This window comes from Diadema antillarum, unplaced genomic scaffold (assembly GCF_040938485.1).
Source record: "Diadema antillarum isolate AM-2024a unplaced genomic scaffold, OU_Dant_1.0 seq00000178_RagTag, whole genome shotgun sequence".
Lineage (NCBI taxonomy): Eukaryota > Metazoa > Echinodermata > Echinoidea > Diadematoida > Diadematidae > Diadema > Diadema antillarum.
In genome coordinates, this window is record NW_027271245.1 from 820,295 (window position 1) to 837,106 (window position 16,812).

The following is a 16,812-nucleotide window of genomic DNA, read 5'->3' on the forward strand; positions in this document are numbered from 1 at the left end:
TAATAGTGAGCAAAGTTAAAGAGGAATGCCAAACTTTGCTTCGATATAAATTGTATGACAAATCTATTTTCAATTTTTCTTTTGAATGACCAGTAGCTACATTACGGTAAAGGCATGACTTTTGCACATAAAACCGTAACAGAAACTTAGAATGTACAAGCAAATCTAGTTGGGAACACTGCTTGATAGTCAATCACCACATAGAATGCAAGCCGTATGTGAGAGGAACAAAAGCGCGACAAACGCTTTCATTGTACCACGGGATTAGCGATTTATCGATCGGTTTAAGCGGCTTTGTGTGTTGAGCAGAATATGCGAAGTTGGCACGCCGTCGACTGAGTCGGACATGCGAACGTGGCACATAAAGAGTTAACAGAGAGCTAGCACCACACGCCGACATCCACACAGACACATACAAACACCTTTAATCAACAAATCATTGATGTAGAAAGGATTACTAAGGGGATGAAAAAAAAGCTCACCCAGCACAACTTCCATGCTGGTAGAAATATCTATCAGTTGAATCTCAGTAAAAAGCAAACTTGTACAAATAAACACATGGTCCTGATGGTTCCATGACATTTGCTCATGTGACTTTTGCTCCCATTTATATCTGGATGCCGAGCCAAACATAAATTCTATCAACAAACACAACCCTAACTCTAATCCTAATCCTTACATGAAAATGAACCTAAAACCCTATCACACTCCAACCTTAACCCTACATCCTTGGAGAAAATAAGACTGGAGCAATTGTTGCAGCAGCAAATATCATGTCATCGGTCCTGAGACACTACACAAAATGCTATACTTAACCCTTTGAGGACAGACTGATTTTGCTACAACATGCATTTCTCATAGACACCTGCCCAAGTATACTCGGGACTCGCCCTCAATGGGTTAGAGGATATCTATGATATGAAACCTCTCTCAACAGAAATAATAGGATATCATTTGACAGGCACAATAAGCTATGAAATAACACATCAAGGGATTCCAGAAAAAAAAAAAAAAAACTTTACTTGACATCTACACACATAACTTGAAATCTGCTGAATGCATTCAACTTTCAAACACTCAAATAAATAGAGAAACCAGCAACCCAATATCATGAAATCTACAGGAACTCACAAATACAAGTGCTTCAGATGTGAAATACCAGCAGACAAATTTGTGTGGGCATAAACATTAAGACAATTCATCCAAGCGTCGACCAAAATTTGAGATAATTCTTCTCGACAAAATTCATCCTAAACTGTATAATATGATCACTACATTGTTGAAAATGTTGGATATTAGAGCTACTAACAAAATATACCAAAAAACTTACATGTGCAGGAGCTCTGATTAGCCACAGTTCTTTGCTAGATTTACTGGCTGCTGATTGGCTCAGTGGGTACACACCCTCTGGAAAGCTCACTTCTTCAAATAATGGTGGGGCAGTATACCTGAAGAGCATTAATGCAAAATAAAGCAATGAAATGGCATATATCATGACAAACTATCTTATACCACATAGAATGTGTTAATAATCTTTTAAACAAAACTAAGAGGAGTCAAATTATAGCTGAGCAGTTGGTACCAGGAAGAGAACAAAGGAATTTTAATGAAACATCTGACTTTTGCAAGTAGATTTACACACTCAAAACTGTCAACATTTTGATCAATTCCACAAAACCAGATATTGCTAACTGAAAAGAGTGGTAATTGTAATCGAATAATTAAATACAGAATTTCATTCAAAGTAGCACACTTCATTGAAGTTTCATGAATTGGAGTTTTCATAACAATAACCATCCTGGTACCATGCAATGACAGGCAACTAAATTTCAAATCCTAGCACACCTCCATTCTGAGTCCTATTGACATTGAAGGTAGAAAAGTATATATCAAATATTTCTTAACAGGATTGTAGTAAATGCTACAAGCCTTAGGACAGCTTTGATGGAAGTGAGTTGTTCAAATTGGTTTTACATCTAAAGGCATTGTTTACCATCTATGCAGATGAAACAAAAACCCAGCTTTAATGCTTCAAAATAGTTCTGAAATATGAGTTAGGGATAGAAACAACAAGTGTTAAAAAGTTAATCAGTATAATTTATGTCAAGTATTGTTGAATATACAATATGTGAACAATAATAAAATTGTCTCTAGACTAAACCATCTACAGTTATGGTTTAGTGAGAAAAATAGTGATATCTCCTTATATTTTAGGCTTTATTGCAAAATTTTTATATGGTAGAGTGTTTTGTGATACAACTGACCTACACATATGCATCAAATGTGATAACTCAAATATCTTTTTAAATCACTGCCAACTGCTCCCAAAGGTAAACAGTACCTTTAATTTACAATTCAATGTAAATTGAATGTTTGTAATGTTATATTTAACCAAATATAAGTTTTACCTTAACAAAGTAATGATAATGATACTGTGGTAAGATTTGCTTTGTAGAAACTTGATTTGAGTGTATAGTTGAACATATTTGGTTTTAAAATCAAAGGCAGCTTACCTGTCAATTTTTCTGGCCATTGTTCCTGTGACACTGCAGATTGCTCACAGCATTTCTTTTCAAAATGTAAAACTCGCAGTGTAGGTAATGCCTGAACAGAGAGACAGAAGCACATGATGACATATATCATAAGTGAAAGGGTATTGCTATGACACAAAGAGAAATTCTAATTCTATCAAACATTTGAACATGTCTTAACTCTTTGCAAATATTGCATGGTAAATATCCATGTTGTGCTCCTCTTGTGACTGTCAGGTAGCTAATGTTGTGTCATGGCAAGTGGCACAAAGGAATAAATGTGAATCAAAATCTCATTTTGCTGGGGTGTTCATATTTGTTTGTTTGATAGATACTTTATTTTCTGCAAATCAATATACATAAGTTACATAATCATGAGGATGCAGGAAATATACAAAGTAAATTCAACGCAGAGTCGTTTGACTTGCATAAACCATGATACATATAAGTACATAATCATGAACATGTAGGAAATATATGAAATAAATCTAACACAGTCTTTTGACTTGCATAAACAACGATATGAAAGAAAATTAATGATATAATATACAGTATGCATGTCCATGCAGCAGTGATAAGAATAACATTTGTAGTTAAGAAACGATTATGCAGAGGGCCGCCATTATAAGCATTGCTTGAAAAGATGGCCGGCCCGAGGAAAAGATAGGGACGTACTACATATAGTGAACTACTTAAATTAATAAAGCCAAAGTAAAACAATAAAAATCGTTTTGTGTGTGTGTATGTGTGGGTTTTTTTTTGTTTGTTTGCTTGTCAAAACTTGTTGGACACTGACAAGTCCACACACAATGAAGTTCATGGACTGTGGATTATCTAAATCATAAGAGAGCAGTCCACACTACTAACATTTATGGGCAGTTAACTCTTTATGTGCCATGTGGAACCCCCCCCCCCCCCCCCTCTGTGCCACATTATTCTGAGACACCAACAAAGTCATGCTTTGCTCCTAAGAAAACATTCTGTTTTTCAAATCTTTGTAACTTCTATAGATTTCTGTTAAGCTGGACATGTAGTGAGCAAAGTTGTAGCGAAAATGCCAAGCTTTGCTTTGATGTAAATTGCATGACTAATCTATGTTTGTTTTTCTTTCAAATGACCAGTAGCTACATTACTGTAAAGGCATGTCTTTTGCACACAAAACAGTGACAGAAACTTACGATTTACACACAAATCCTGTACGGAACACCACTTGTTTAATCACCACACAAAATGCACGCTACATGTGAGAACGAGAGTGTGATGAATGCTTTCATTTTACTGTGGCCTTTGGCGATTTATCAATCTGTTTGGGCAGGTTTGTGCATTTGAGCAGAATATGCGAAGTTGGCACACCTTCAGTTGAGTTGGGAGTGCGAACTTGTCATATAAAGAGTTAATGACTGTAGCTGAGGATTTCAACTGAAAATGTCCAGTATCTTTTTCCAAGCATCAAAATGATGTAAAGAAGCATTTTAAATCAACTGTCTTTTTAGCAAAGTTACTGGTAACCGGGCCAGGAGCTAATACTGGTAATCAATGTACAATGATACCAATTGGCTAGTTTCATGAAAGAAGTTGGTTGAGAAATTATGCATGTGTGTACATGTGTACCTGTGTCTGCCTCGAATGTCTGTGTCACAGTGTGTGTACAAGTGTGTGTGTGTGATGTGTGCTCTACGAACTGCATTTATCAACCAACTTCGTTCAATTTGCAATGAATCCTTTTAATATTGATTTTCTTGAAAGATACATCATATATTATCAAAAGGCCTACAGGCCAACTTCAGTTTCAGATTGCGCAGGCAGCGTGTCATGATCGCTCACAAAGAGTGAGTTGTTTTAAGCAGTATATTAAAAGTCGATGTTGATGTGGATCGACGCTTTCTAATTACCGATTGCCTCGCCGATTTGGTTCAAATTTACGCGGGAGATTGGAAGTAGGCTTATGTATTCTGAGTGATCTTGCTGCAATTTGGGAGTACAGAATGTGAGAATATCTACATGGAGACAACTTCTGCTCAGTGCCACACCTCTCTAACCATATCAAACAATGAAATATCTTAGATCTAAACCCACTCTCAAACAAGAGTTTAGATGTAGATCTAGCCCCTACTAGGCTACTGACTTGGCCCTACTCTAAAGACTACTTTAAAAAATTAGAGATGAATTTAATTTTACCAGACCTAACACGTTAGCCATCATATCATGGCCAGCCGGCCGTAACAGTCACTAAATGTTTATAGACATAGCCTATTTTGTAATACTATTACATCAATAGGACTTTTTACAGTCACCTCGGCCTCATTGGGCTTGAAGGTGTTTAAAGTTAACAACTTCACTTTTTTCTATTTTAATCAGTCTTTCTTTGTCAAGCCCCCTCCAAATACGTATTGAGTGGTGAATTATATAGGCCATGCCCGATCATTTAATACCATCACTTTACTGCACTCGCACTCTTCACCTTGGAATTTTCCAGCACACTATCTAACATGTGGGACTGAATACGTTTGCTCATCGGTAAACTTTAGTACAAGTACGTACACATTGCATTGTCACAGACTTTTCTCGGAACCCCCTGGATCCGGAGATACATCTTGAGAAAAACTGAAATGAAATAATCATGCATGAAGAGACAAATGAAATAACAGTTACCAAAACTTCCTGAGAATGACGAGTATTCAGGTACGGGTTTTCGAGTTGAGTGCTCTAACGTCGTTAGTAGGAAGTAGCAGAAGGGAAGTCCCCTGTGGATTTTTTGCACGTGCACACGTGTGTGGAAACGAGAGATCGCTGCATGAATGCATGCAATGTAAGCTACTGCTTCATTTATCAACACATTGCGCAATAATGACGGTAACGGCAAACAGTAAGAAGGGCACGTTTTCATGAAAGTAAACATAAATGAGATAATTTCAATAATTCATACGAGATAATTTCAATAATGCTTGCTACAAATCATACATACAGATGGGTCTTCAGATGTTCATTTATGGAGAGAGAGAGAGGGGGGGGGGGAAGAGAGCGTGCGGATTAGATAAACATAATCAATCCAAAAGGTGCTAAATCAATTTCTGACAGTACGGAGAATAACCTGTATTTTTTTAATTCTACATGCTTCTAAGACTTCAGATGCAATAACTTCACGCCCCATAAAAGTAAGCTTACACCTTGGCTTAATACTCATTTTTCATTTTCCCTGATTTCTCCATTTTAGTAGGCCTACTTTGAAGAGTTTGCTGTATATGGAACTGCTAAAAATGATTATCTTTCCGTCAAAAGAAGTCCAATTTGATGAAAAAATAATTTAGCACCTTTTGGAACTATTCTTCCCAGTGAAAATCGAGCGCTAAATTGTAATGTGAATGCAAATACATCACGAAATACATCGAAAAATACTGTGGCACATAATATCAAGTATATTCAAACTTAGCACAAAATGCGCATGCGAGATTTGAGCGTGTATCGTGTCTCGAAATACTTGATCACTAAAAGGGAAATTGCTATCAAGTATTGTTGTCATCATGTTTTCACGTACTTTGATACATCACAGACTGATTGGATTGTACTATTTCCGACCCATGGACAGGCATTGGGGTCGAAAGCTGGGTCAAGTAATCTTACAAAGTTAATCGAAAAACTAGAAGTTCACTCTTGCTTTCATTACTTTTTGGAGTCGTTTTGTCATGAAAAAGGGCTGTCATCTCATCAAGCATCATTATGTATCATTATTTTGACGGCCACTGCAACATTTTTCACCTATTTAGAAAATAATCATGGAAGAGAAAATGCAATACTGGCAAGTTTTTATTTTTTATCTGAATGATTTATTGAATTTGTTTGTGACAAAACTTGATTTTTCGTAGAAAAGTCAATTTCACCCAAATGTTTATGTTATTGCTACTTTCTGATTGTACGTATATTGCACTCTCAACAAAAACCAGGAATGACTTGAAATTAAATTGAAAAATTGAAATTTGGTTTCAGTTCACATGCATATAAGTCGCTATCCAAATGTTATTTTCATCAATGCATTTTTTCCCGTTTTCTCCATGCAAATCAACCTCTCGTGTCAGCAGCATAGCAGTGATGCTTCACATTGTTAAATGTTATTTGTGTCTCCAAGTTGTTGAAGGAAAGAGGAAAGAGCAGTGGACTACCAACAGATGTGGAATTCCACAATATAGATTAGATTAGATTCAGATCTTGCTCAACCTATAATGACGAAATTCAGTATTTGATATACTCATCATCAGCTATACGATTTGAACCATAAGCAAAACCAGAAACTCCGAGTGTTTTTGGTAGTTTATGGTGGTCAACAGTTTACACACTCAAAAACGAAATGGTAAATCAACATTTAAAATGTTGTCACTCCGGCCTCCAACCTTTATGCAAATGTTGAATTTAGCACATAGAATGTTGGATTTACCATTTCTGAAATAATAGTTCAACATTTTGAGGTGTAAATTCAACAATTTGAGTGTTAAATTCAACATTTAACGAAAGGTTGGAGTGACAACATTTAAAATGTTGATTTACTACCCCCCCCCCTTTTTTTTTTGAGTGGTGTAGAAAGCAGCTGATACATCAAAAAGAACAGCTGATGTCAAGTTTCGTTTTGCTATTTCCTTCAGAATTTAAGCAGAGAGACTGGTAAGGAGAGTCTCAACGGGTTGTCATCCATAAAATCATTTTGATTACCCGTGCGGTCTTTGATCCTTTATTCAAGTTATAAGCCAATTTAGCAGAGAGAATGTGGGATTATACTTCCTGCCGCATTCTTGACAGTGAAATCGGCGGTAAATCTCCAAACCACATTTTGCGCCATTTCCTTTCATGCTGCGATATGCAGAAGCTTTTGCTTTTGATGTACAATGTATATAGGTCTATACTCTCCATGGGTTGTTCGGATGGATCTTTACATGTCTCTGCTTATACGTGCCGGGGCATGCTCATCTAGAACAGTTTTCAAAAGGATATTTTAGTTATTCAAGTTAATGATTCTTGCTTCGAGTTGTTTTTATTGCAACTAATCGACAAAGTAACCTTCATCGAAGTAAAATAGCGATGTAATCATGATAAAAAAATAAAAATAATAGACATACGCTCGGTGGGAGTATACTCGAGTATGTATATATGCCCATGTTTGCTTGTTTGTTTGTTTGTTTGTTTGTTTGTTTGTTTGTTTGTTTGTTTGTTTGTTTTTTGGTATCATGGACATAGGCGTAGCCAGGATTTTTTAGAGGGGGGTGCTCAAGATTAGATCTATTATTTATTTTAACTGAAAATAATTGATTGACAGGAGAAGCGGGAACGCTTTGGAAGTATGGTGGAGAGAGGGGGTGGGAAGCGGGAAGAAGCTCAAAGGAGTTTTGCCGATAAACATGGAAAATGATAATAATAACGATAATAATAATGACAATAACAATTATGATAATAATGTGAATTCAATCAACTCATCGTTTATTGTCCATATGGGAATTTGTTCTCTTTACATGTAACTCAATGGAAATTACATATTCAGAAGATACAGAGACATGTAGACATAAAAATAAAACATCCTAATATATGAAAGTGACATTAACAGGAAACAAGGAAAAGGAAATGTCAGATTTAATTATTTCATATCTATCTTAACTATTTCTGTCATTCTGTTTAGTATTATTATTATCATTATTATTATTATCATTATTATTATCATCATAATCATTTTCTAGTACAATTATTATTATTATCATCAATCATTATCGTTATTATTATTGTATCGTGTTCGTAGTGATCTCATCTGAAATTTCATTAACTTAACTTCTCTTTTTTCACGGTATAGAAGTGTGATTTCGTCACCAAAATTCACTATAAGCCTATAAGATAATTCCATCACCTAAGCTATCAGCCGCAAGCTATCAGCCGAATATGACTGTTTGGGCACTTCGCTGCCGTCCGTAACCATTCTGCGAGCGAGCGACCGAGAAGAAACTTTATTTTCTTTAAAACGTAGATTCGTCATCAAAATACAATAATTGATTTTTATTAAGTACATCTTCATGCCGCATTCGAATATAGTTACCCAAGTATTATGATATTCAGGCATGGCAGATCACGCTACTGGAAACCATCTTGTTCCTAGATTTTACGAGCGATGAAAAATTGGAATTTTGTATACTGAGAACAGGGGGGCATTTCATGAAGGAACTTGTCCGATAAAATATCTGACAAGTCAATTATATCCGACAAGTTTTGAGAAATTCTTAAGTCTGATTGGCTGATTTCTCTGAACTTGTCGGGTATAACTGACTTGTCGGACATTTTATCCGACAAGTTCCTTCATGAAACGCCCCCCCCCCCCCAGGTTCTAGTGTATTGTTTCTCCATTCTCATGATGGTGTATATTTTATCGGCATCTTCCGTTCTCATATAGTGGGTATGATAGGACTAGGCTATTGGTCACAGGCCATTATCCACAGATGAAATTCATCTATTTTAGGTCAACCTCCGCCCGATTCCTTGCAGTTATATTATATACTAAAATTCTTTATAAGTAAAAGAATAATATGACATTAGATAGAGACACAAGATACAAACCAATTCCCTTTTATAAGAATAGTAACTATCAATATAACCTGCATTGCTTAAGATACTTAAAATGCGAGTGAGCGAAGGTAGCGAACGCTTCCGGGTATTTCTCTTCCACTTTCTTTTTGTTTGCTCTTCTTTCCTTTCTCTTTCCTTTTCTTTTCCTTTCCTACTTTCGTAGATGTTTTGTTGGGTTTTTTGACCAGCCAATTTGAGGGGACATGTGCCCCCCATGCCCCTTCCCGTAGTTATGCCAATGCGACTCATGGGCAATGTGAACTAGTAGGGCCGTCGAAGGCGGCAAACCCACCCCTCTACAGTGTCAGAGCCCTGTTGTTATGAAGGAAATTTATCTTGATTCTTTTTCTTACGAGTTACATTGAATTTTGCTTTAACTTATAGATTTAATGTAGTATCCCAGGAAGTCACTGGGTTAAACATGGTTGGAGTGGTTGAATGCAACTGATTGACAAATCGCCCTTCTCAACATGTATAAACACCGATTACTCAGTGTGTTTTGAGTAAGCCACGATATTAAAAAAACAAAACAAAAAAAAAAACATCATGGGCTTTACATACTCGGATGGGAATCGAACAAACGACCTCCTGATTACTAGACAGGCGTCATATCCACTAGACTACCGAGCTTTCGCCCGATAGTCAGTGTTGGTCCGAATCCCTTAAAGTTAATAGCAGCGAGTACTGCATATTTTATTCAAATTAATAACTCCACGCAAGGATCATTAATTTAAAAAGAGCCAAATTAATTCAGACATAGCAGAATAATACAATAAGGCAACAGCTTGCCCAGGTAACCCACAATGCGTGTTTTTTTTTTTTGCCCGTACCTTTCTTGCGGAGGCCACGTCCGCCACGTTTTTTCTGAAAACGGAGGGAGTGGCAACCGCCGGAAGGGAGTACGTCAACGCACGTCGGCCGTACGGTTGCGCAAGGTGTAAGTACGTGGCCCGCACGCTGTTTACGTGCAAAAAAGTGGGCAAAATTTGAGATCCGTACGTGGGGAGTACCGATTCCGTACGGATTTTGGAACACGCAGACACGTCTTGGCACTTTTAGTGCATGAGGATCTTTCGCTTCGATTGATCGAGCTGCGTGAGGCGCGTGCTCTCTACGGTCAACTCACTGACACCGGGCGTCTTTTATATTTTTTCGTAAAAGACGCACGGTGTCAATTCGTTGTGCGCTCGTTGGCTGTAGAGAGCACGCGCATCATACGGGGAGTGAATCCGTGGCCCAAACACAGCCCGGACGCAGCAGAAGTTTCTCATGCAGTAGCCTAAAATTGCTACGTCGTGTCTGTGGGCTCCCAAATCCGTATGCTTTTGCCAACGGACGTTGAACAAGTGTGTGTGTGTGTGTGTGTGTGTGTGTGTGTGTCAACGGCGTAAATCCGTGCTGAGGAGTGGGGGGGGGGGGGGATGATCGGCGATAGTCACCATCACCACGATTACAAGCCCATAACCGGACGGGTGCAGCCAGTGACGTACCGTGGCGGGTTGGTCAAGACAGGGGGGGGGGGGGGGGGGGCACCTCGTGGAAAAGTAATTTTTAGGGTGTGTATGCATGCTTGTGCGTGTGTATGTGTGTGTGCGCGTAGGTGCGTGTGCTGTCAGTCTGGAAACTGTAATGGGGACTGCAATACATAACGGAATGTGATACATTCCACTGCGCAGTCATGTTTTTCCTTATGGATTATGGAATGACGGACGTCGGGTGTGAAACGACAAATTACTGGCAGTAACATCAGGAGAATTGCATAACAATTAAAATGAATGCGAGCGAGCGGAGCGAGCTAGCTTGAAAATTTTGACATTTTACAGTCCCCAAACTGCCGTTTGTAGCTATATTTTTTCGCTTTGGAAATTAAGTGGGCGCACCGGACGCAACTGCTGGCAATTACTGGCAACGACATCAGGAGAATGACATAACGATTATATGCGAGCGAGCGAAGCGAGCGAGCTTGAAAATTTTAACATTTTACAGTCCCCAAACTGCCGGTTGTAGCTATATTTTTTCGCTTTGGAGATTAAGGGGGCGCAACGGGCGCAACTGCTGACAATTATTACTGGCAGCAACATCGGGAGAATGGCATCACGATTAATGCGAGCGAGCGGAGCGAGCGAGCATGAAAATTTTGACATTTTACAGTCCCCAAACTGCCGTTTGTGTAGCTATATTTTTTCGCTCTGGAAATTAGGGGGCGCACCGGACACAACTGCTGGCAATTACTGGCAGCGACATCAGGAGAATGACATAACGATTATTGTGCGAGCGAGCGAAGCGAGCGAACTTGAAAATTTTTGCATTTTACAGTCCCCAAACTGCCGGTTGTAGCTATATTTTTTCGCTTTGGAAATTAAGGGGGGGGGGCACCGCGTGCAACTGCTGGCAATTACTTGCAGCAACATTAGGAGAATAACATAAAGATTATAATATGCGAGCAAGCGCAGCGAGTGAGCCTGCAAATTTTGACATTTTACAGTCCCAAAACTGCCGTTTGTGTAGCTGTATTTTTTCACTTTGGAAATTAAGGGGAGGGGGGGGGGCGCACCGAGCGCAACTGCTGGCAATTACTGGTACCAACATCAGCAGAATGGCATAGCGATTAAATGCGAGTGAGCTTGAAAATTTTGATATTTTACAGTCCCAAAACTGCCGTTTGTAGCTATACTTTTTTGGCTTTGGAAATTAAGGGGGGTGCAACGGGCGCAACTGCTGTCAATAACTGGCAGTGACATCAGGAGAATAGCATAACAACTAAAAATGTGAGCGAGCGGACCGAGTGAGCTTGAAAATTTTGACATTTTGCAGTCCAAAAACTGCCTTTTGTAGCTATATTTTTACGCTTTGGAAATTGAGAGGGGGCGGATCCGCCACTGGTAGTCAATGGTGTCGGTTTATGTTCATGATTTGGGGAGGTATGACGAGCTAGGGGACGTCGAAGTGACCAAATGGGGGAAGGATATCCAAAATCTGCACTTTAGAACATCCTCTAATATTATTGTTTGTGTTTGTGTGTGTGTGTGTTTTATATACATGAAAAAGTTAGGAAATAGCCCAGGTCAAGTCTTATTATTGGCAATGCAAGGCATTTTGATATAGACTAGTATGTAAAGCAACACTGCAAAATCATTAATGATCTAGCTTTGATATATACGAAGCGTAAGGTACAAAGGTGTACATTCTACATTACATTGCGCAACGTTACAGCGACTCTTTTTGCCGTTCGGATGTTCTGAATACACTGTGCACATCCTGCTTATATTCAGAATGCCAACCAGGAATCATGCGGAATCGTAATATTTTGTCGGCTCAGGACTTTTTGCACAATGTTTCACGTTATATACCTCTTTAATTATGGTTAAAAGAAATCATAGCAAAATATCTTATTTCTTGATCCTCCTTTCATGTCGATTTAAAAAGCAGTTTAGTAACCCTTGAATTACCATTTTGGTATAATCAAGTTTTTTATTCGTTTTTAACGAGCGGATGCGGGGGGGGGGGAGCTTGGCGCCCCCCCCCCCACACACACACACACTGAACAGGGATCGAATGTACCACTGTTTTGCATGAAATATAAAGTATGAGGGAAGTGGCAGCAAAAACATGAAGACTTTTTGTTTTTGTTTGTTTGTTTTTTTCTTTTGCTTGTCAGCCGACTTTTGGCGGAAAATCAGACCTTGAAAGAAGGAAGGATTTTTGTTGTTGTTTATCTTATCTTTTGATTTTCTTTCTTCTTGACTGACAGGTGATTTTGACCCCCCCCCCTTTTTAAAAACGTAGCATAGCCCTGAATAATGCCCAAATATATTCAATGAAATGGTAATATGGATCTCCATTTCTTTGTGTGTAACGTACCGGTATTATCTTCCTGTATGTATTGTATTTTTCTGTTTTCTTGATTTAAGTCAATAAAGCAATCATCCCAGAGGCATCGTTCTGTAATGATGGTGGGTGGGGGAGGGACTTGGAGTTGGAATATCTGTGCGAGGGAGCGGAGCGACCGAATGGGGGGAGGGTGTGGGAGAGGGATACCCCCCTCTCAGACGAGGAAGATTTTGCATTTTCAGACCTGAAATTAAGCGATCTGGTGCACACTTTTGGTGAAATTTTGGATTTACATGTTTACAATGTATAGGCCTATACTATTTGACGTTGTCAACGTCTGGGTCATACCTTATGTCGATATTACTGTCTTTGCGAGCGAGCGAAGCGAGCGAGCGCTTGAGAAAATTATGTATACATTATCCTACAAGACTATTCAGCTCTATTACCTATCTGGAGGCGGGCGTACGAACGTCATGCAATATGCCAAAATTGATGCAATCACATTTCTGCTTCCTCCATTTTTTCCCTCAAATTTCAGGGGGGGGGGGGGTGATTGTACAGGCCATCCCCCCTCCTCCATTTCAGGGGGGGGGGGATATATCCCCCCCATCCCCCTCCCCCGGGATTTACTCCCATGGTGTGTGTGTGGGGGGGGGGGGGCAATGCACGGTGCAATGTGCGTCCCTCAAGAACATACATGCATCCCCCAGTAATATTGGAGGTGTTCATAAAGGGGCATTAAATGCAAATAATTTGATATTAAATGATTTTAGACATTAAGTGTAAAATCTTAGTCGATACCTAGCTGAATCATTACAAAAAATCTTTCATTGCAACAACTTCCTATTTTCGTCCTTGCACAGATGCACTGCGTTTGCGAATAAAATATTCCCACATCAGACACTACAGAACAGAACTAACTTAGGTCTGCTGATACTGGCACGTCATGACAGGGCTATTAGGAGTGTCGATCGTGGAAAAATTAGGAACTTTTAGTTTTGTGCGCCTCCGCCAAAAAAAAAAGAAGAAAAGAAAAAACCCGGATATGAATGGGTCTAATAATTATATTATCAAAACTCATTCAAATTATTGCATATCTTTATCTTCAAAATTTGTGGTCAAATCATGAGACAGAGTACTAGTAGTTTAACTTTGGAGGAATAAAAATTATTCACTTTCCGGAAATGGAAGTGGCAGCTAAAGGCTTTTGTTTTTATATTAGTGTTAATAGTCTGGATCCCCCCCCCCCCCACACACACACAAATTAGCTTAAATTAACTTCAATTATTAAGAACAAAAAATCGAAATTTGAGGCACTGCATTGTGTAGCGTTTTTTCTCACTTTATTTTGGGAAAATAAGGAAGTTGATAATTTGGCAAAAAGCCGAAAGGTTCAGCTCCCCTCCCCTCCGCAGGCGAAATTGTGCTCGTATAACCAATGTTACTACTAGTAATGTACTACTAGTTATGTATGAAGCATCAGTATAGTTAAGACTTAAGACCCCAATTTCATGAATTACTTTTACAAAAGATAATGGAGAGGGGAAGACCGGATAGATCGCCGTTTTTGGTGTAACGCCTGCCATGCATATGGAAAAGGGCGCAAAACAGCATTGGATAAGTAACCGACGCATTTTGTGTATAAACAAATGGGAGAACCTGACCCAGACCACACCCGTGTAGCCAGGGAGACGATGGGTGTGGTCGCCCCCAAAACGCAAAAAAAAAACAAGGAAACGAAAAAACATGAAGAAAAAAAGGAGTAAAAAAGACAAAAAGGTGAGGAAAAGAAAGAAGAGAAGAAGTAGAAACGTCGACGCTTCGATAATACACAAAGCGCGTCACAGAATCGGTATAGCATGCATTGCACACACATGAATGCATCATACACAATTTACGGTACCGCGTACGGTATAATACCGGTAAACGGTGAACGTTATGCGCAATGTATCTTCGCGATTCGGCCAGAAAGCAAAGCAGGGAAGAGAGAGAGAGAGAAAGAAAATGAACACAAAAGAAAGGAAAGGCGGAATTCAAAACGGAAATAAAGGCGGTAAAGACAGCTTTTGTTTCATTTTTTAACATCTAAACATTGTTGAAGAGGGGTGTTGAACAGCTCAAACACCTCCCTTTTGCCCAAGGGAGGTGTTTGAACACCTCAAACACCCCCATTTTGGCAAAGGGGGGTGTTTGAACACCCAAAACACCCCCCCTCGCTACGCCCTTGATCATGGATATGCTTTAAACATTCAATTAGTATTAATTTACGTCGAGGAAGAGCAATATTTGTCAATCAGTTGCAAGATGCTCACAGTTCTCAACAGCTTCGGACAGCTTCCAAGAAAGGACAATTCAGCTATAAGTCTCTTTACAAAATCGACAGGATTAGTATCGATTGAGTTTCCGGAAGGAGATCAGCTTCAAAGAGATTTTGGTTTCAGGAGCCTGAAACTAGAGGTGATGCCTGAGTGATCAGAGAAACCAAGTCAGTGTCTGATATGTGTCCATCTGCTTGGCGTGCAGCGAGCATATATAGATCCGGTATGTGACCATGGATATGAGCTGGCTTGTTAAAGGGACTACAGTGCAAACATCTTGACTTAATTGTATAGATTAATGCACGGAGTATAATAGCTCCATGACTCCAGATACCCTGACCGTCACTAAAATGTGGCAAAACAACAACAACAACAACCAAAGAACACACACAAACTAAATATATAGCATGTTATTTTCTAATAATATTTCTATACTGTTTTCTTTCATTGCTATAGGATACGCCCCCTTAAAAAAAAAATCAAACAAACAAAAAATAAACAAACCAACAAACACACACACACACACCTTTCCAAACCAAGATTCTGCCGGTAATATCATTCTGTCAATCATTGCTGAAGTACCAATATGATTAACAAAAGACATTGGAATGCACTTTCCCATGTAGATGGAGCATAACTTGAGTGTTTTCAGGCAATGTCGTTTGTTCATCATCATCTTATATTTGTACCATATAATAAATGGTTATGGTTATTTTGATGGGATTATGCAATTAATCTCATTATCTGGACTCAGGTTGTGTACAATATCAATTGATATTTAGGTTCTGGAGTTGGCACAGCGAGGTTTGCATTTCTTTTACAGATCTTCTGGCCCTATATGTGTCTTCCACTTCCGTTCAGTATCCCAGCGAGTCAATTATTGTTGATCACACATCCCTGTCAACCTTCGATGGTGAGAATAGAGCATACTGATCTTGATTAAGGGTTTCGGTCTAAATTGAGATTGGTAAGAGAAAGTTTCTTTATGGTCAACACACAATGTGATGAAGTAGACAAGAGTTCTTCCTGGATCAGATCAATGAACCAAATCTCTCAGGATGAGTGTGACGAAAATAACTCCACTGCTAATCACCTTTATTGTTGTATCTATAGTGGAGAAAGCGATGTCAAACACTTGAAGAGTGTCTCGTTCAAAATCCAGTGATTAACTCGTGAATGAAGACTAGGATGTGTGAAGCTCAACATGTCCTGCGGTGGCACACATTAAATGTCAAAGTGGAGCAGGGTAGGGTAAAACTCAAATATTATTTATTATCAGTATGCTAGCAAAACAGTTTTTGTAAAAGAGCTAAAGAGATATTCTATTCATGATCACTGAATTTGCATATCAAAATTTCATTCCCCGAATAAACTTAACGCCTGTTCTGAACTGTCTATATACGTCACCACTGCGTTGTTATGCTTCCATTCGTTTACCCTTTTTTCAGTAGGAGAAGGCTTTTGTGTTTATACGACATAATGATCACATTTTAATGAATTCATTGATAAACTAATGAAAATGGTAATGACTGACTCCACGT